Consider the following 22,118-nt stretch of genomic DNA (forward strand, 5'->3'; position numbering starts at 1 on the left):
AATATTGACATAATTTCCATTAATCTGTCAAAATAGACAGACTGATGATTATCTTTAAAGGTAGTGACATTATATATAGCTGCTTATCGTATTATTAAAACAATTAAAGGCCTAGGCTAATATAGGGATTTTCAGTGATAATATTTATTTCACTCCTAAATTCTGTCTTCACCGATGAATATTAACCTAAATACTGTGCTCTAGATACTTGAAAATTTATCAAATTTGAGATTATTCAAAAATAGTTGAAACTCGTTTAACAACAATAGCTTTAGGTATATTACTTATATTATGTAAAAAAATTTTATACTATATTACTTTATAATGTTTTAATCTATAATCAAAGTGTACAATACATAAGCGTAGCCAGGATAGGAAGCTTGGGGAAATCCTCCCTCCTTCAAAAATTTATCACTTTTAAAAAAATATCCCCCTTAGTCCCCTCCCTACTCTCTGACCCCCCCCCCCAATGTATACATATATCTTAAACAATAATTTGAAGGAAATAATGTAAAAGTTGATATTTTTTTAAACTAAAACTATTCATCATAATTTAAATTTATACATTTTTGTACGTGATACGTGATAAAAGCGTCGCCCTTTGGTTGTGGGTACAACAGAGCTACGCTAAGTATAAAAAAAGTGAACTAAAAATGTTTTTTAATAAATGGAATATAAGCCAAAGATATATCTTAGACAAAAGTGAAATGTATTATAATTATTAATAATGGATCCATAAAATTGCTAAATAATATAATATATCAAATATAATTTTTTATAGAGTTAGTAATTTTAATTTATTTAAAATACAATCATAAAACTATTGATAAAATAAAATCATAAAATTGAATAAAAAAAATTAAAACAAAATATATACAGTGGAATATTATATGTCGTAAATTTACAGTATATATCTAATTTTACATCATATGACAATCAAATAATTTATACCAATATAGCGAATTATATATTTTATAGAAAACTATAAAATATTGATAAGGACATCAGAGAATATCTTTTAAAAACATTGTGGGATGAATAATATGGAGATTAATTTTTAATATCATTATTTATTTAAAAGCGTTAAATAATTTAATGCAATTATTGCTATATTTATTATCAAGAGCATCGATTAGTAAAGTTTGTTAAAGTAATAACTGTAATATCTTGTCTAACTGTCAAATATGTCGTAAAAGAAGAATTTTACCTAGTATTTTATAACAAATTCTATATAATAGAAGAATATCAACTATATGGCTACTTACTTTTTATAAATAAATTTCTTATACTTGTTTGGAATAAATTATTACCATGCTTTTATATTAACGTATAAACAAGTAATTTATTAAATTTTATATAGACGAATAAAAATATATTTCATATTTATTCCAGGCTTATTTTTTTATTAACCTCCTATCTTGTAAAAATATGTAATGACTATATAAAAACAAGGTGGCCGAAGGCCGGGTAAATGCGGGCCAAAGGCAGCCTTACAATGGGGTCTTGGGGCTTCGCTCCTTTAGGAAAATCCAGGCTACGCCTATTGTACAATTATATAAATGAATGATCTAATAAAAATTAGTAATAAAACAAACTAAAAATGTAAAAATCGCGAGGTTATCTAATCATATATATAAATATATATATCTTTTAATTATGAATAAACAATGAATATATTAAATCATACTTTATCAAAGAGTATTAAATTCTTTCTATATTTAACTAAAAAAAATATTTTATTTAAATAAATTAATGCTTTTGATATCAAAACATTTCTCTATTTATGCTTTTGATATCAAAACATTTCTCTTTTTTTGAGGTAGTGTGATATAATAACTTTTTTGTTCTATATATTATTACAATTATAATTTAATTATTCATATTAAAATAAATTACATTTTGCTTTTTTTTATTATAATGAATTATATTTTATTTGTCTCCTTTAACTAAAAAAAATGTTCCTTTTATATCTTTTTTAAACAATAAATAAATCATTAAATAACCAATTATATAAAATGAAAATGTTCGTTTAAATGAATTTAACTTGATATCAAAAAATATATCAATTGTCAAAATAAATTGATTTTAAAATATGTTAATACGAGAAAATAAAACGTTAATATGAAATAATCTCGATTACTTATTTTATATTCAACCCTCCAAAGAAATTCGACTTATTTTTCCTAGGATATGTTGAATGATAAACGTCATTGACATTCATGATCGCCACGCAATACGCCATCCATGTCATGGTGCAGTCTTCTTTTCAAACCGAACGATGGCTTGGTAAAGTAAAGGCAGCCCATAGCTAACTTCCCAATCGGATCGCTTGTGCATGGTATCGGGCATCTAGATTCCTCTCGAGCAAGGTTTACGTTGTCCTTTATGAAGCTATCCAATTTCTGAGTCGATGCATCGATCTTGGCACACTGAACTCTTCTTGTAGGTATGATCTTAGGGACGGCATTGGACTTCAAGTGAACTTTCTCTTGTCTGACCATTTTGGTTTTGTAGGAGTAAGTTGAATCGAGGTCTTTTTTTGTTGTCGAGATTACCTTCTCGAGATCATTCGTAATGTTACCGACTTAGAAAGTTTTTAATATATTGTTGAAGTCATGGAGCCACATACGCCCTAGCAGTGGGATCTTATCATAATCCACCACATGGCCTTCAGCGTTTGTGAGCCTTCAAACTATACTTTCACATTGACCAGATCTAATACATTAATGGTCCTTAATTCGTCAAAGTTTGCCCTTTTATCCTAACGCTTCGATATCTCCTAATTCTTCTTCCCAGGATAAAACTGCATCAACACCCCAAAAATATTCTATTGTATTTTATAAATTTTAAACTCTTCATCACATCACCACGCTACAAAATGTTTATGATTAACTTCTAAATTAATATTTTGGTTATTTGTATTGTCAATAGATAAGATAAAATCAATAGCGTAAATAGTTAAATGATACACATATAAATCCAACCCTTTTTAAAAAGCATAATAATCTTATTTTCGATTAGATGTGGTTAAATTACGTGTTTAAAAATTCTAATTCACGTATACAACGGTTTCTTCAATTACCTCTATTTGTGTGGGGGGGGGGGCAGCACTTCCGTGTAACAGGTCTATATGACAAAAATTTGGATAGTAAATCTGTGGAAAATGGGCAGCACTTCCGTGTAATTCGGCATTTGTTATATAAAATTAACGTGAAGGTATCTTACCGATTAGATGACTCTGGTTAGGCCTTAAAAAGAATCCTATTTGCGTTAATGCAAATCTGACTTTGCCTTTATATGAATCCTTCTATTTGCGCTAATGCAAATTTGCCCTTTTAGCTTTTATATGAATCCTTATATTTGCGCTAATGTAAATCTGCCCTTTTAGCCTTAATATAAATCCGCTACTTCAAATCTTATTTACAAAAGATAGTATTAGATCTGTCTTGGCTACCAGTATAAAAGCTACTCAATTTGGGTTCTTTTTTCTTAGTTTTTATTTACTTAATATAAATATATTTAAATGTTCTTACATTTAATCACTTTTTCTTTTACTTTTTCCTTTTTTTCTTCTTTATTTTGTTTTTTCATTATTCTGAAAATTGGCAGCCAAAAATAATAAATTTTGATTATAATTTCTAAAATAATATTTCGTTTTTTTCTCTTTTTATATCTACTATAAAATAAATATAAATTTATTAATAATATAATTAATATTGATTCCGCAAATAATCAAAAAAATATTTGTCACCAAAAATGAATGACTTCACAATTTAACATAAAAAACGACCCATTTAACAGTTATCGTTTCCTTTGCAGATATGCCTCTCATCAGAATCTACCCCTATCAATCAATATAGAGAGTCAGCAGATGCTGTAAAATCTAGATGTATACGCTCCCATGTCCCTTCAATATTTCCCATGAATATAAGAGTAACTCCATTACAATTAATAGATTTTTCTGACATCCAATGCACCTATTTATATAAAATACAATATCCTCATCGTATTTAGGCCACCGACAATACATCAGAAAAATTGATTTCATGCGTTTACCACAGGATGAACCGTATGTATATTCTCCAATATTGTATTCCTAAGTTTAGTTGGAATTATCATACCTTTCAGCTAGACTATTCCTCTGTCTACCGTTAATTATTCTCTCTGAGTATGGTAAATTTTGAGGTCCCTTCAGATCAAAACCTCCGGCCTGACACTCGCTTTAATATCGAATCTTGTAACTGGATTTATTTATCATTAGATGAAAGCACATTAATTTATTAATTATTATGCAGAAACAAAATGGTGCTACAAGTCATTTCTATGTATGGACACTTAAATGTATTTAACAAAAACGTCAATATAGTATATAAACATAAGTCGAAAAATAAGAACATATTATATGTCTTATTGAGTAAAATTATAAACCTTCGTAATTAGTTAGCCTATTATACTAATTTGACTCATGATTTTGAGCTTTATACAGAAGGAAGGTGCAGTAAATATTATGGTAAAGTTTACAAAATGATGTCTATAATTCGAGATAAGTTTCTTCTTTTGTGGGCAATCGAATTATATTATTTATTACATAGAGAAAACCTCATCCAGCGTCTACATGACAGGATTTTCACTGAATGCAAACCCTCTTCAAAAACCTTTGCCCACCCCCCTTAAAAATCGCCGCCTTCGGCGGCGGTGTCTCTTTATCATTATTTTTACCTATTTATTTATTGATACTCTTTTCAAAGAATTTATAAAGGATAACCTAAATTAATCTATATCTACTACCAACTATCTATATTTTGTGATTATAAATAATTTATTTTTTAGATAATAAATTCAATTAAAACCTCCATTATTTACAATTAATTAGTTATTATGGCATTATGAGCTTGCTAAAATATCTAAACCTTTTAAATTATATTAAAAAGGATAGTTTATCTGGAAAACAATGTGTATGATTGTTTGCAATATATAGATTTGGTCGATGAATTGTATTATAATAATACTATAATAAAAGTATAATTTTTACAGCAATAAATTTTGTCCTATTTCATCTCAAAATTTAATAGATAACCCCCCAAAAAATTTATCCTACCCCCAATACCTCCTCTCAAAAAAATAGGGATGCAAACTGTTCCTATCTCTCCCGCTCATATAGACGCTGACCTCACCTAAGAGATTGGGTTCAGAAGAAGAAACAACCAAGCTTAACTTAAAACTAGATCTTAGGGAAATCAAATTTTTTAAATTATTCTAATGACCTTTTTTAACCAACATTTTCAAAATAACCTTATTTTTAAACTAACATTTTCAATATGACTTTTTTATAACTAACATTAAAATTTTTGGGTGTAATAATAAAATTTATAGGGGCTCTTCAAATTTTCAGGAGATCGAGACCCCCCCCCCCTCTGACGTATTGTCTCCCGCTATTATGTGATAATTGCTCATAATCTCTTTATTTCATAAACAATTTGAAAAAAAGCTATTTTTAGTGTATAAAAATTCATTCCGTATTTTCATTAATATTTTCTGCATAATAAATAGTGCACAGCAGCTGTAAAATTATAGTTCGTAACTATGAATTAATGTTAAATATTCGCAAAAATGGCAAGTTTAAATAAATTTACTTAATAATTTGTTATGATATAAATTATTAATTTAATTTGATCAATATAATTATACAATAATTTTAATATTTATCATAGATCTAAAATTAAAGAAAAATTTTTTTTTTAAAAAAAATTGTATTTATTTATATGAAAAGCTTATAATTATCATATGTTGGATATAAATATTATTTTAGATCAATTGGAAAACAACAAAGTTATATTTGACCAGGATGATCAAATGCCACTTTGGAAAGATTATTATATGAATATCTTTGAATCTAAAAAAATTTAGAGGATATCATATGAGCAACAAACCACCTCCCAAACCTCCCAATTTACACTGAATTAAATTTCCACCGCTTAAAGAAACTCAAAAATAACAAAGCTCCTGGTCCGAATAATATCACAAGAGAACAATTAAAAGCAACATCGGATGCCACACTACTCTTCCTCCTTATTATCCTCAATAATATATGGTCTTAAGGGATGAATCCTAATGACTGAAATCTATCCACTCTTTGCAGCTTCCCAAAGACTTCTAACCCTACTAATTTCCGTGATTACAGGGCAATCGCATTTACTACGACTGCGTCCAAGATTTTTATGATTATACTCAAGACACGTATTCTACAAACGTTGCAAAATCTCTTTGCAAAATATATTTGTGCCTATCGTCCAGGTAAAAATATTATGAAGTCATTTCTCACCCTTAAAATTAATATTCAAAAATGTGATAGATACAAACTATTTCACTTTTATTGATTTTAAACGAGCGTTTGATAACGTCATTCATAATGCTCTCTGAGAAATTTATTAGAAGTTGGAATTGATACTAACATAAGGTTTTAAGGAATCACTATAACAATTTGCTCACCTCGTGTAGAATAAACAACAAAACCTCTCCACCTTTTAAGAAAGGAGTCAATCAGGGCTGTGTTCTCTTCACATCCTCTTCAACATAGTAATGAACAAATTTCTAAAATATACCTTAAATGCTGCGAATCTGCTAGAGCTTAACTCATTCCCAGATTATAGAAGCCATATTGAGAATATGATTATATCACAAGCGGATGATGTAATGATCATTACTTGGAAGAAACTCATAACCTCATCCACTTATTGAAATCTATAAGTCTAAAATATGGCCTAGATATAAATTTTAAGAAGACCATGATCCTCAGACACACTCTCCCACAATTGGATCGGAAGTGATTAAGGTAGTCACGCAAATAAAATATCTTGGAATCACCCGGAATAATACAGGATGTTGTAAGGAAGAACTAAAGATAAGAATACAAAAAGCTAGAATAGCATTCTACAAATATTTAAAGCTCTGGAAGACTGGGGAGATACCGGCCCTTACAAGATTATGGCTCTTCAATTCTACTGCAATCCCCATACTGTTATACGGCCTAAACATAGGAAATTAGTAAAACTGCTAATAAGAAATTCAGATATTTATCAACAAATGCAGGTTATAAATAGTGTGTTCTACCCCAAATTAATATCAAATGATAAACTGTGGAAAAAATCAAAGAAAAAACGTATCCAAGATCCCAACTCCAACTTAGCTTTCAGTGCTCTAACATGGCTCTTCACCTGCAAAGGAAAATCATATAGTAGATATCAGACTCAGGTTCCAACGAATTCTAAAAGATGTGGCAGACCTGAACTTAAATTGGAAACAATTCACCAAATTAAATAACCATAAAAAATCCATAAATAAGCTTCTTAGGGTTAAGATTAATTATCTGAAATCTTCTTTGCCACTCTACTACCTCCCCTTTTCAACTACTCAAATACCTTCAACAAGAATATAGGTTTCACTTTTTAATTATTTATCATATATTTGTACTTATACTTTTTAAACGTTAATTTCTACTTCTAGAAAGCCTTTCCCTGTCCCTTTTACTTTAAATACAATAGGGCTACAGGTATGGGTTTGCGCTGTTTATTCTGGTCCTCCCTATCTGAATAAGCTTACAGAAGTTTAAACAATAGTTCTCGGACTATTGTTCGCACAAGTACGTACTTACGACTTGCCCACAAACGTGTAAAGGGCTACTCATCTTTTTCCCTCTAAATTTTATATAAATTTAATTAGATGGAAATGAGAAATACCTAGCGTAGCTCTGTTGTATCTACAAAGTTGAGAGGGCGTATGCGCTTTTTCACGTATCACGTAATATTCAAATCATTGATTCAAATCAAATAACATTTAGCAAATACAAAGATGTCAGTCATATTTTTTTAAATTCTGACATTTTTTATTTATAATATGAATGTACAAATAGTTGAATATTTTATTTACATAAATTGCAACATTGCTGTTAAATTCCTTAATTTATCTAATCTTTATTAAACCATTAGTTTAAAACCGATAAAAACTTACTTTGGAATCATTTTCTATAGAGGTCATTCAATATTCTTGCGGAGTTCTTGAAGGATTATTTGATTATATTCTTATTTTGATGTAAATCAATATCTTTATGTCACCATTATATTGAATTATATGAAATGTACCAAATCTATATTTATCACATACTGATCCAAATCTCATGTCTATGTAAAATTTTAATCTGACATGTCATACCAGTGTCCTTATAGAGTTTTGTTTCTGGAAGGGGGTTAAGTTAAATAAATTATAAATAATAAACCCCATTTATAAGTTATTTTTTTAATTTTATGACCTCCCCTCCCCCACTAAATGTGCCATTGTAATATCTGTGTTAACATAAAATTTTAGGTGGGGGCATTATATTATTCTAAAAAAAATGATAGGGAGCAAGCTAAAATGGGCAAAAAATAAAGGCAAATTTTGGTTGGTTTCAACAATCTGAGAAAGATTTTAAATTTTTTATAACTAGCTTATATCGAAGCATTTCATATAAAATACATTCTATTTAGAGTAATTAAAAATTGAAATATATTGCAAAAAAATGACATATTTTTGGCATTTCATAATAATATAATTATTTTAATGTAATACATAATCAAAATAGATAAAAATTAAAAACTACAATATTTGCCATAGCAAATCTTTTTTTAAATATTAACTGCACTTGATTGTTTATTATTTGCAGACCTGTGACTTGTCAGCTATTTTTTAATATATGGAGATGAATACCACTGACTGAGAGGAGGCATGTTAATGTTTATCATCATGGAAATATGTTTTATCATAATTACAAACAAATTCATCTTATGAGATTCATAAGGTGATTTAGCAGTACTAGGGAATAGTGTTATTACCAGTTTGAAACTCTTTCAAATCATGGGGTTAATTTCATTATTATCATCAATATATACTATCATCTCATTTATTTTGAGATTTGATTAGAAACAAATTCATTTAGTCATAAGATTTTAGCCTATTTTTTGAGGGAAATTCAATATAAAATATTCCATAAGCCTGAGATCTCACACATGGCACAAAGACTTGGACATCTATTAGCCAAATCTCGAGGCTTAGTCAATATTTTTCTTGCTAAAATATTGAATTAACCATTTTTGAAAATAGACTTAATTTGAGCCATTTAACAACACTACTCATAACAAATGTGTGAGATTACTAGCCAGTTATTTTTCTAAATATTCCATATCAAATAAGATAGCTAACTAAAACTATAATTTAATATAATATCTTAATTACTAAAAATATCTGAATTAGCATCAACCTATTTTGGACATTCTTTTATTAAAGCAGTGATGAATTGATTTTTGTTGACACCAGAATGTCTTTTGTTTTCCTTTAGCGTAGCTTGGGATATTTTAATATGGGTAATTTAATGACAAATCAATTGAAATAACGTGATTTTTGGACAATCATTTTTAAAATGGATGAGTGGCATGAAGGTTAAATAGATTTTATATTTGATACAAATCAAAATTTTAATGCTCTAGCTCATATATATCTCGAGTTATGGATCTTCAAAGTTCGATGAATCTTTTCCTCTTTTAACGAATACTCAAAATATTTTTTGTCTAAAGTAATAAATTATATTTCATTTTGTAGCCCTCAAATTTCTCCTTAATAAAATGCAAGAATTATTTCAAAAATATTTTCAGTGTTAGTGTATTTTCGGTAAAACAAAAATTTTTTAAGAAGGACCTAATTTGAAATGAAGAAACTCACCAAATATGCTTATAACCAATATATTAAAAAAATTAAGCAGAAAATATTAATGGAAAAAATGATTTAAATTTTATTTTACTTTATTAAGAAAACACATATTGTAATGTATATAAAAAACTAGATTAAAAAAAATATATATGAAAATTCCAAAATCAAATCACATAAATTTGAATTAAAAATCAAATGTATATAATAAAAAATAATGAATATATGAACGTATAATCTATATTATAATGCGACAAAAGGAATATTCATAAAAAAAAATTAAAAATACCAATGAAGAACAGGGATGTTATAATGAGAGGAAAAAAAGGATTTAGGATGGCTCTTTGGATATTAGACTACCATTGAAGCTGATATAATTGGCTTTAAGGATTGCTATGGCAAGCCTTTGTTGAAGAAAAAAACCCTCTCGAGGTTCATTCAAATGTTTGCTGATTTGAGATCCTAAATTTTTGGAAAAAGCTAAAGCAAGTTTGCCGAAGGTGGCAAATATGGTTGAAATAATTGGAATGAAACAATGGTCATAGTAATTTCTGTGTATTTTGAGATTTTAAGCTGTTCTTTCAGGTCAATGATGCTGAGTGTCTGGTTAGATGGGGCAAGGGTGTCAATCAAGAAAAGTCCCATTCTAATAATTGGCCTCTCCTCCACGGAATTTGAGTGATGCCGTCTGGACATTTACCATCAGATCTGAAAAGACCCTGAGGTTCAAGTATCGATGGGATTTGTGCTGATTTCAAGGCGTGTTGGATGATTGAATTACATTGCTTGTGTCTAATGAATCCACCATTGCAGGAGCGACAATGTAAATTATGTCTTCCATTTGTGTCGACGGGCGAGTTACAGCCTGAACAGATGTGAGGGGGTGTTGAGCAATTTAGACTAATACCGATGGCGTGGGTAAGTTCGTTCTTCGAAAGTTGAAATTGAAGATTGATAGAAGGAATGGCCTCGAGAAACTCGTGTCCAGTACCATTGAGCAGGTAAGAGAATAGGGTGCGGTCAGTTAATTGCATGCTAGATAAGAGAGTTTCAACGCTGCGAGCAACTACCGGAGCATCCCAGTCCTTCTGTCTATGGGTTGTGGGAGGATGAGAATCAACATTGATTCGAGTTTTCCAAGTGTTTATGGCCTCAATTAAGGAAAGATCTTCTTTGGAATGATGGGCGTTTGTTGTTTGCTTTGACAAGAGACTACTAGATATGAAAGAGGTTATTGCTAGATCATAAGAAGATCTAATGCCAAGTCCACCGGATTTTGTGGGGAGCGAAGCTTGCGCCCAAGCGAATTCGTTGAATCTTAGATTTATTATTTTTCGGTTAGGTCTTTTATTCCGTTTTCCTATGTTTTTAATGGAGGATATTTAAATATGGGTGTTGTGCGAAGTGCATAAATAATCCTTGGTATGAAAAAGAAATTTTTTAGTAAGAAAAAAGACTTGTGTGAGGGAAGATGAGTAAAGATGTCCTCAAGTTTAAGGATGGGTGGAATGAAGGAAGGTACAAATTGCCTTATGTCCTCCTACGGGAGATCTTAAATGTGTTAATTCATCAATAACAGTGAATTTGTAATTATGTGAGTTTGGAGCGTTTGAATTTAATTGGATGAATTCGGATTTGCTCGGGTTAAGAGAGAGTCCAATGGCAGTTCACATTTCATGAATTATGTTGACTGCTTTGTCAATTTCACTGTGGGAGCCACTTAAGATTCCGTCATCTATGTACCAACCATGAAGCGATAAAGTACAAGAAGAAGAGATCCAAGGGGATCTCCTTGTTGAATACCCACAACTGAAAGTATTTTTTCCGTGTTGAATTGTAGAATTGTAGGGGATTGGTAACAATAGAAAAGAAATTTGGTGTAAGCGGGGAAATAGGAACAAGTGGAATGTAAGAAGGTGTTGCGGAAAAGAGTGTTGTATGCGTTGGAAAAGTCGATTTTCACTAAAGCTTCGTCATTTGGGTTATTTTCAAGATGAAAAGTGTACTGCAGCTTCACATCCACCGGGTACGCCAACACCCAATTGAAAAGGGTTGAGGATGTGTGATGCTTCGTTTTTGATTCTTGTGGAAATTAATTTTGCTACCAATCTTCGATAAGTTGAACCAATGGAGATGGGTCGGATGTCCTTGTTGGGTTTTTGGAGTGCGATGAGTCTTGCTCCAAAGAGCAAGGGGGTTATAAAGCTTGGTATATTTCCTTTTAAAATTTTATTGCATAAGTTGGTAATTTTGGTGAGAATTGAAACATGAGTGCAAATCATGGGAGTGGTTATGTCCTATAAGAAAATTGGTCTAATTCCGTCAAGTCCATGCGCTGAGTCGCGATGAAATAATAGGATTGCTTTCCTTACTTCTTCTTTTGTGAAGTCTGCTGCACAATGCGTGTAAGGCTGTGTTATTATTGGGTTAAGAGTCGAAGTCGGAGGTTTTGAGCGTATCTTGCTTAAGGTTTCTTCTGAGAAATCAGCAAGGGTATCATTGGTCGAAATGAGTTTGAGAGCCCCTTTGATGTTAAGACTTTTGATTTTCTTCGAGATCAATGAAGCTTTTTGCTGGAGTGGAGTTACTTTTTTTGTTTTGTTTTTTTTGGGTATAGATTTGGATATCTTGAAGACGGCTAAGGATATTTAAACTGGCGTCCTTTATTTGTTGAGTTATGAATTTCTAGACATATTTGTCAGGTATTTTAAAATTGTAACCGAATTATAAGAATTTTAACCATTCTTCTTCATTGTCAAAATTTTGCAGGAGAGAGGATATGCAGTCACTGAGAGATTTGGCTACTTGTAATCTCGCTCCTTTGGGTATTCTAGATATGATATTTGGTTTTGTAGTATTGAGAAAGTGGTATTAGAGGAGCGGTTTTAAGGTGGTTCCGTGAATGAGTTGGGAAGTGAGTAAGCCATATGAGAGAGAGAAGTAAGTCTAGAATGAGGACACCTGTTGGAAATTGGTCCATGAACATAAAAAACACCTTCATTTGTTAAATGTATAAGTTTCCGGCAATTAGGACATATTTTGGGTTCAAATGAGGTAGCCATTTTTATAAAATCTGGATACGCAGTAAGAAATCACATGATCTGCGCGTCGAATAATAAAAATGTGGCGTTGAGTTCGATGGAGGTGGCCATATCTTATAGAAATATTAATGGTTATTCAAAATTTAAAATGCATATTCTTATTTAAAAAATACATTATAATTACCTTTAAATATAGCGCCCTCTATTATTTATTTATTTCTAAAATAATTAAATAAAATTTAAATTCTTATTTTTTTTCATTAATATTTTTACTTTATAATATATTAATAATAAACACATTTCATCCATCGTTTTAAATGGAACATTTTTCAAAATAATCATTTTTTTTACTGGGAATACAACAAAGACTGGTGATATTTTAAAGATATTTTTTTATTTTATAAAGGAGAATTTTAAGGGCTACAAAAAGATATATAATTTGTTACTCTAGACAAAAAATATTTAGAGATTCGCTAAAAGAGGAAAAGGCTCTCATCGAACTTTGAAGGCCCATAATCGGAATATATTTGTAGTAGAGCATTGAAATAATTGGCTTATTGTTCTATTTCAACTTTTTTGTAAATTTACAGGAGTGCAATTTTAAAAATTAAGTGTCTTCGATATGATTATAATTATAAAAAAATGATTTATGTAAAAAAGTCATTTTTTGATAAAAAGTGGATATGAAATAACCTAATTCTCAGGGGAGAATTAATAAATAAACATTAATTTAGAAATTATTAAAGAGATTTAGAACCAACATTAAACTCATTGTTCTTGTCTGAAGCCTTAAAGACAGATTGGATTAATCATGGAACATCATCATAACTGGTTGGACAGCCTTTTAAATTTTGCAATGTTGCTAGAATTTACTGAATTTTTTAAATTGGTATACATGGCCTCATTTATTCCAAATAACATATAAGAAAATTCAGTAAAGTATGAACTATCCCCTCTGCATCTTTCGAATACAATATTAGGTCTAGAAATTTAAAAATAGGATCATCATAAAAAAGCATTAATGCCAATTTTATGTAAATAACCAAGACCGGTTTTTGACAACGTAGTATATTCATCACGGGTATAGTAATTTTCGATTGTAAATTGTAATATTATTTTACAATTTTTATTTGTGTTCCCATATCTCAACCGCTGTGATTTTGTGAATCTATTAATGATTCGAAATCTACAAACATGTGATGATTTTGCTAGATAATATGCAGTTCTCAATATTATTGTAATATTTTTCATTTTTATAACACACCTATTAAAATCTGATGCAATAATACTTCTCTTTTAATATTTGATATATTTTTTTTAAGACCAATTAAAATAGGTAACGGCTCGTTTTTGAAATTAAAAATGTTTATGATGATAAAAAATATTAATAATAGGCTAAAATATAATTATAGAAAAATATTCGAATTTATTTTGTAAGAGGTACGCCTTGTCCACAACTTTTTTTAAAATTTCTGGCGGAAGCTCGCTAAATTTTTTTTAAACACTTTTTGCCAATTTAATTTATATATCCAAGCATGCCAAACTAATTTGACGATTTTATGTCCAATAAAATAGTCTTTTTCTAATTCAATGTTCATATTATACATTATACAAATAGAGGAAATTTCATTTTAAATAAAATCTTTAAAAAAATATTTTTTAACCACTAAATTTAATTAACCAAAATGGTTACTAATTTGAATATTAATAAGGTATCTTGAATATATACATTTGATAATAAGCGATGAGAAAATTCATAGCTATTTTTTGAGCTAGGACATACTTAATATTAAATCAAAAATATAAAGATATAGGATTGAATTCTAATACTCTGAAGCAAATGGTTCATAAATCCCGAAAAATATAGATTTTGAGAGAATACTTTAAAAAGAGGACCTTTACATAACATTACAGTATAGAAAAGGTTGGTATAGTGGTGGGTATTTATTCATTTTGCAAGGATAATTAAAATAATAAAGAACAACTGCTTGAGTACTTAAAATCCAGTACAGGTATGGCTGGATTCTGCCATATCTCTCTTTTTAGATTTTTTCTTAAAATAGAATTTCTTGACAAATATTCAGAAAATTAATAAGGAATTGAAGGGAAAATATGAAAAAAAGGATACGAAAAAATGATTACAAAAAGTTTCTTCAAAACTTATTATATCTTTATTCTTTCTATAATTTGTAAAATGTATATTTTTTTTATATTTTTTTTAAATTTAGATGAAAGGAAGTGCAATTACCAATAATATGTAAAAATAGTAGCATATTTAAAAAACCTTTCATCAATTCTCAATCCGAATGTGCCTTTTTATTAAAATTCCATCCTTTAACTTATCTGTCTGTAAACCTAAAAATATTCGCAAAATAATATAATAATCAATTATATCGTTTTTTATTATTTATATTTTAAAATAATTTATTGATTTTAAAATAGTTTTTTAATTGGGGATTAAATACTTTATAAATTTTATTTAACTTAAATTCACAATTATCAAAAAAAACACACAATTATTTCAGGAATAATTATAAAAATTTTTTTTAAAGAAATGTGCCTTTTTAGACAGAAAATTAAATTTAATTCTATTATTCTCAGTGACGGATCGAAAACTTTTTAAAAGCACCTGCCATTCCAATCATAAATGATAATGATATATGTGGTTGTAACATCATAGAACATATTATTCCAAAAAAAATCTTGACGATAAAACCCCAAATTCTTCGTTAAGTGTCCGAAAAAAGGAGAATAATAATGGCGTTGATCAGCATGAATTTCGACAAACCCTGCACCAATCATATACCTACCGTGGTACAGGTTTTCGAAGGTTCGCACTTTTTATTTATTTATTTGAGAATTCAATAAATTTTAGCATAAAATGGAGGTTTTTTTATATAAAAAAAAGATGGAAGGGCACTGGATCAGAAAATTAAAATGTTTGTCTAAGGAACGAGGAAAATATAAAAAAAAATTAGATCTTCAAATATATTTTAAAATATAACTTCAAATTTAAACCATTTAAATGTAATTTGATATGATTTGTATTTTTTTAAAAATATTTAGCAGATTTTTTTTAAACATTATTTAATAATTTTGGCTTCGCATCTGTTTAAACGTTAAAACTTTTTATGTCGGAAAAAAAATTCACTACAAAAAATTGACTGAACTATCGATATTTTATAAATTTTTTATATTATCTTTGGCATTGAATAAATGTAAATTCTTTTGTAAACCAACTTTATTTATATGCGCAAAGCTTTGTTTGAAAAAAAAAACTATGAAAGCTCGATCTATAATTTTGCGTTCTTATTAATCCTTATCTGCACCGGCGAATTTTTAAAAAAAATATTGTCTTGCCAAGGTCTGATACCCGATACCAATCTTTTTTATTTGTCCCGTAAAGCCCGACCCGAAATAATAATTTGTACGCCCGGTACGGCCCGAATTTATTTATAAAATTTTGATAGTCAAAGAAAAATATTCTACAAATAAAATATATTAGAACCTTCTTTCTTGCAAGAATTTTAATACATCAATTTATTTGACAAAATATGATATCATATCTTAAAAATTTAAACCTGACCCGGCCTGAAATTTTTAAAAAAATGTTAGGCCCGACCTGGCTCGGTTGTTCTTTGGGGAAATGAAGAAGCCTTAGATTAGAAATATTAGCTATTATAGCCCCTTCTTATCTAAATTTAATATAAAACCTCCTTATAAAAATTATACTCGAAAACTGCTAAAATCTGTTTTAAAAAAATATATAAATAAATATGTTACCCAATACCCACAATAAATTTCCTAATTTTTATATTAGGGGGAGGGGAAGGGGTGTATATATTATTTATATTGAATTTATAATAATTTTTTTTGTAGTAGTTATAGTTATAACTATATTTGGTTAATGGCTAAATGTCGGTTAATTCGGTTCAATCTTTAGGCGCCTGCGGAGAAAATCCCTATCAAGGCGTTTTAATTTATATTAGTTTCTCCAAATTCGAGCTGCTATCTTTTTTTTAAAAAAACATTAAGGCCAATAGTTTTCGGCTAAAAACTTGTTTAGAATATTTACCGGCTAAACATTCGGCTAAAAAATATAGTAATTACCCAACTATAGTTATAACTCAAAATGAATGACTTAATTGGATTATTTATTTATTCAGCTGTAATAATTATAATCAAAAAATTAATTTGTTTTTAAATAATTTATTTGCTTTTTTAAAATGTAGGATGAATAATAATCTGGAGGTTTGTATGCCCCATTTAAAAATAAATCATATAATCAATGCTTTCGTTACCATTGTTTGGCATCTAGTAATGTAAACATTTTTATCGATTTTTGAGGCCATATTTCACTATTTTAAAATAATAAATACTTACCATCAGTCTATGTGCTAGTCGCCATATGACAACCCATACCACCAATTTCTTTATTGGTTTATTCTAGAAGTCTAACACTAGTAGAGTTGGCAAAGGTCATGTTTTTTTACTATAAAAAAATCAAAAGTATTCTAAACCTTAAATTCGATGCAATAGCTTGGACACAATTTTCTTTACCCACCACTTGGTATCAGATCTCCTTCCGATCTTGCATTAACTGCCCTCATATCGTTTTTTAACAAAAAATATAGTAAATTCTCATTTGATAAAACTCGACCTTTCCTTTAATGGTGCTATTATCGAATGGAAATCACGAATTGTCACTCACCCACTCCAGAAACGAATAAGCAAAAGGACTGGGATGGGCCTATAATTGCAAGCTGCGTTGAATCACTCCTTTCCAGAATGCAATTATCTAACTGTTCTTCATTCTCCTCTCTCCTTAATGGTTCTGGCCAGAGTTCTCTGAAGTCATTCCCTCAATTAATTTACAGTTACAACCAAAATAAGCTCACTCACGCTACTGGTATTCGTTTAAACTGCCTAATATCCTAACTCCACCTATTTAGGTTGCAGTACTGCCGTTTTGGGTAATGGAAGACATAGTCTTGTCGTTCGTATAAAGGTCGTATCGTTAGACATAATTTATGCAATTCGATTATCCTTAGAGCTTTGAGATCAATTCAAATTCCTTTTATTTTTGAACCTTCTGGTCATTTCAGATCCTATGGGAAACGACCTAATGGAATTTCTCAAAAGCGCGATCAATTCTTGGTCTGGAATTATTCTTGTACTGATCCGTTGGCTCCATCCAATCAAACTCTTAACATTCTGGAGAAAGGGGAGTTAATTAAAGTTGCAAAATATTCTGAATTATCACAAGAATACATATTCATTCCCATTATTTCCACAACCTTAACAACTGTTGGGAATTGTGCATTATCCTTTTTCAAGGAACTTGCCTCGCCGATTCTCAAACTTACGGATGAACCTCACGAATTCTTCTTCTTAAGACACATAGCGATTCACGGAGCTAATTACATTAGCTTTATAGGTAGCCTCATCCCACAAGATGATTAGTTTTAACACTAATATTTTTTGTGCACGTTCCCCCCACCCTTTTTTATAACAAATTAATTGAAAAATGAAAATTTATATATTTTGATGCTAGTTATTGATTATAAATTTTTTTTATGTAAAACTAAAATTAATGTAATAAAAATAAATATTATTTGTTCAAAAAAAATAATTAAATAAATAAATTAAATTGGAAAATATTGAATAGGGAAAAATATCTCATAATGCAAAGTTATTAAATGTAGCATGCATTCATTTTATTACACTGCATCTCTCTTCCTGTAAAATTTGTGATTAAACCATTGTGATATTAGCAATATTGAATTGACTATTACTAGTATTTTATCATAATTATTAATTCTTCATAGGCGTAGCGAAGGGGTGAGGGTGTCTGTTTTCGTAACTGAACTCAAATTATGGATAAATAATGGTCGCATTCTAAGTTAATAAAAAAGACAAGGCTACAGATTTTTTCAAATAAATTTTGGCCCCGCCCTGTACTTTTATTTTTTGGTATTTATTAAACCCCTACTTGGATTTTTTTTAGGCCAGGTTTGTGGCCGAGTCTGCAGGTCTTTTTAAGTAATTTTTTAAATTAATGATACTTTAATATTAAAAGTTTCAGAAAATAAAGCATTTAAAACTTATTTTTTTTAAAAAAAATGTGTCAGCCAAAGGCCTGCAAGCTAACTTAAAGATCTACAATAAAATTTATGAAGGGATGACTCACCTAATAGTGCTTTCCCTCATTTTTAGCCCCCTGGCTACGTCTATGACATACCTATACTGAGTGTATTTAATTTTAAACTATTTTTATAATCTTGACAATGTTTGATTATTCTTAATTTTAAATTAATATTTTACATAAATAAGCTTGAATTAATATTTATAAACTGTATTTGAAATAATCTTAGCTTAGGCTTAATTTATAGTAAAACGCATTATGTTCAATATATAATACAATCGAAATCACAGCTAATTCTTCAAAGCTTTAACAAATGATATTGATCGTTAATATTTTTTGAACGCAGGTATCTCCTTTAATTTATCAATATTAAAAATTATTTATTAGAATAGTTTATACTAAAAATATAATTTCAGGATTAACGCATGCGCAACATACAAAACCATTTATAATAAATAAATTTAGCTATTTTGTAAATTGTTTTATTTATTTATAAACGAAACTATAAATAATTATTATAACAAAAAAAGATTGATTTAAAAGGGATAGGTTCTAAATCTCGAAAAATGTGGAAATCTCTCTTATATCTCCTAAAAAAAATTTTTGTAAATTTGAAATTAATATTAATAGATGCTAGGGACTTAATTTGATTTAATAGGGCCAACCCCTCCACACTAATGTTCGAAAGATCTTTTAGGAATTTTAGAAAGCAGCGAACTTGAAGGGACTATTTTTCTCTGTTTCTTCATTATTTTCTTATACTGGTTTTTTTTCCTGCTATTTCTCTCTCTTCCTAAAAATTCAAATTTAATTTTTAATATCATATAAAAGTAAAAGTATTTTGAAATACTATTCCTTTTAAAAATATAAGAAAAAAAAAATTATTCAATGAATAAATTAATGGAATCCCTGGTTTAAAAGTATATTTTAAAAAAATCTTAACAAATCGGTTAATGTTTTATACTTATTTCTTCGTTTCAATTCAATAGATAAAAAGTAAGAATGAAAGAAGTAATTTATTCCACGATGCCGTGATATCAAAGAATCTAATGAATTTAAATATTTTGGTTTTTTTTTCGTCCTTTGAAAGAAGAAGAGGTAAAAATACAGATTGCGAATCACCTAATATTTTATTATATAAAGAGATTCGTCGAAGTCGGCCTTGGCTCTTTCCCATTTTTATAATGGCTTGTTCCCAATTAATCCCCCGCATCAAATGTAATGGTGTATTATAAACGGTTGGTTTAACTTATGTTTAAAAAAAACGCGAATATAGAAAAATGGAGTGTTACTTTATATTATAATGATTTAACTTTCTCCCATTAGACTCTTTAAAATATTTTTTTTATTAGTATATTTGTGGAAATTTGGGCCTGTTTTTATGGTAAATATTTTTGCCCACCCGTAAAATAATATTGTACTCAGTACCGACGTTTTTTTTTCATTATTCCGCAGCATGTGGCGCGTTTCGGAAAATACATATTCTTCACTGCTCTATTCCGAATCTTTTCTGGTAAATAACCAAACTTTGGAGGGATCTTTTTGATTTTTGTTTTAAAGATGCCTCTACCTCGGATATATTTACGCTTAATACTGAGTCAATCAACTTATTCACCCAAGTCAGCCGACATTTTTGCCAATTTTCTTATGCCGACTGGCACCCTCCCCCTTTAATTATGCTGCAGCGTAAAGCTGTCTTCTTGTCACTAATCTTAGAACATTCGGGTTCACTTTGATGAAAGGTGATAAATCCTTTTTTATCTTAAACTTTATATAAACCACGCATGCGTAAAAGATTCTCAAGTTTGTTGCTCATGAATTATAACGGGAAAAGTACTCCTTTCTGGCAAATAGAGCATTCCACTCGCTAACCCATCAAATAACTCGTCTTTGTAAATCAAAAACTACTTCTAAAGATGCCGATAGCCCTTATTTTCATTAAATTAACTATATTTTTTCGTAATTGAGAAATTGGGAATATAATGAAGACACAATTAGATATAATCGGTAATGTGTGTAATGTAATATCCAAACATTTCAAATTTATTTTGATTTATATATTTTTTTTTAAATATAAAATAGGAAAATTGAATTTAGTGTCTAATGTAATATCCAAATGTTGATTTTATTATATTTTTAAAAAAAAATATAAATAGGAAATGAGATTTAAAATTTCCTTAATGGTAGGCAATGTGGTGTTTATCAAATAAATTTTAAATTTATTTTTGGCTTCATACAGATTACAAATCTATTTAATATATAATAAATAATTCATATATGTATAGATAAAAGAAAACTCAGTATTGTATTATAAAATTTAAAATTAAGGAAGAAGGAAAGGATAAAAAGAAATTGAAAGGAGAGGAAAAGTAAAAGTAAAAGCAGGAAAATAATTATTTCGCTATTTATTTCTTATCAGCCATGACCCCTCTTGGATACATTTTCCTGTCAATCGCGACTTTGCTCTCCATACTCACTTTCCTCATTTTCATGGATGAGTTATATTACATCCACGCGAAAGTGCCTTACAAGAGCCACAAAGAACGCCTCTATTGGCTCATAGGAATTTTTCCGGTATAATCATTATTGTATATTTATTTACTCTATTTAAGGTGCTTTCATATAAAAAAAAATAACTAAAATAAAGGCGATAGAAGATAATGGCACTTAATTTAATTTTGAACACTGGTCAAGGTTAAAATTATTTTGTTACTTTACTTAAATTTATCTATTTTCTAATTTAAAAAGATAAAGGGTACTTCAAAATTCAAAAAAAATGAGAAAGGAAGATAATATTGTTTAACAGTTTCCAGATATCGATAGTGGTTTAGATAAATCGTATCTTCTTCTTTTTTTTTGACAATTAAGAAGATGCGTATAGTAAAAGTATTATTTATAAAAAACAATTCTTTTTTTTTGTATGAAAAGGGGTAAATAAATGCATTTTTATTTGGCATCTATTGTTTTGTTATTAAAACAGTTTATTTGTGAGGAGGAAGTGTGGTTAGTCTATGTGTGTTGAATGAGGGAGGGCCATAGTTTTTTAAATCCTCTAAAGCAAATGACTCTAAAGGCCAATTGATGACCAAAATGATTAAAAAATTCATTTGTAAAATGGATACATGGGTACCTTATTTTTCTTTGAGATTTCAATGACGGAATTGATTCGTACCAGCCACGTGTTAGGGTCCGACGGA

General features: G+C 29.0%; 1 long non-coding RNA gene across 1 annotated transcript; it reads left to right on the forward strand.

The window, feature by feature from the left end:
* The first annotated feature begins 7,885 nt into the window (after positions 1-7,885).
* On the forward strand, positions 7,886-21,525 carry LOC135928407 (uncharacterized). The gene is made up of 3 exons (XR_010572320.1): positions 7,886-8,088; positions 15,005-15,606; positions 21,341-21,525. It is a non-coding gene; the product is annotated as an uncharacterized LOC135928407 (long non-coding RNA).
* The last annotated feature ends 593 nt before the right edge of the window (positions 21,526-22,118 follow it).

The sequence above is a fragment of the Gordionus sp. m RMFG-2023 genome, chromosome 4 (genome assembly GCF_954871325.1).
Source record: "Gordionus sp. m RMFG-2023 chromosome 4, tfGorSpeb1-WG-v2, whole genome shotgun sequence".
Taxonomy (NCBI): domain Eukaryota; kingdom Metazoa; phylum Nematomorpha; class Gordioida; order Chordodea; family Parachordodidae; genus Gordionus; species Gordionus sp. m RMFG-2023.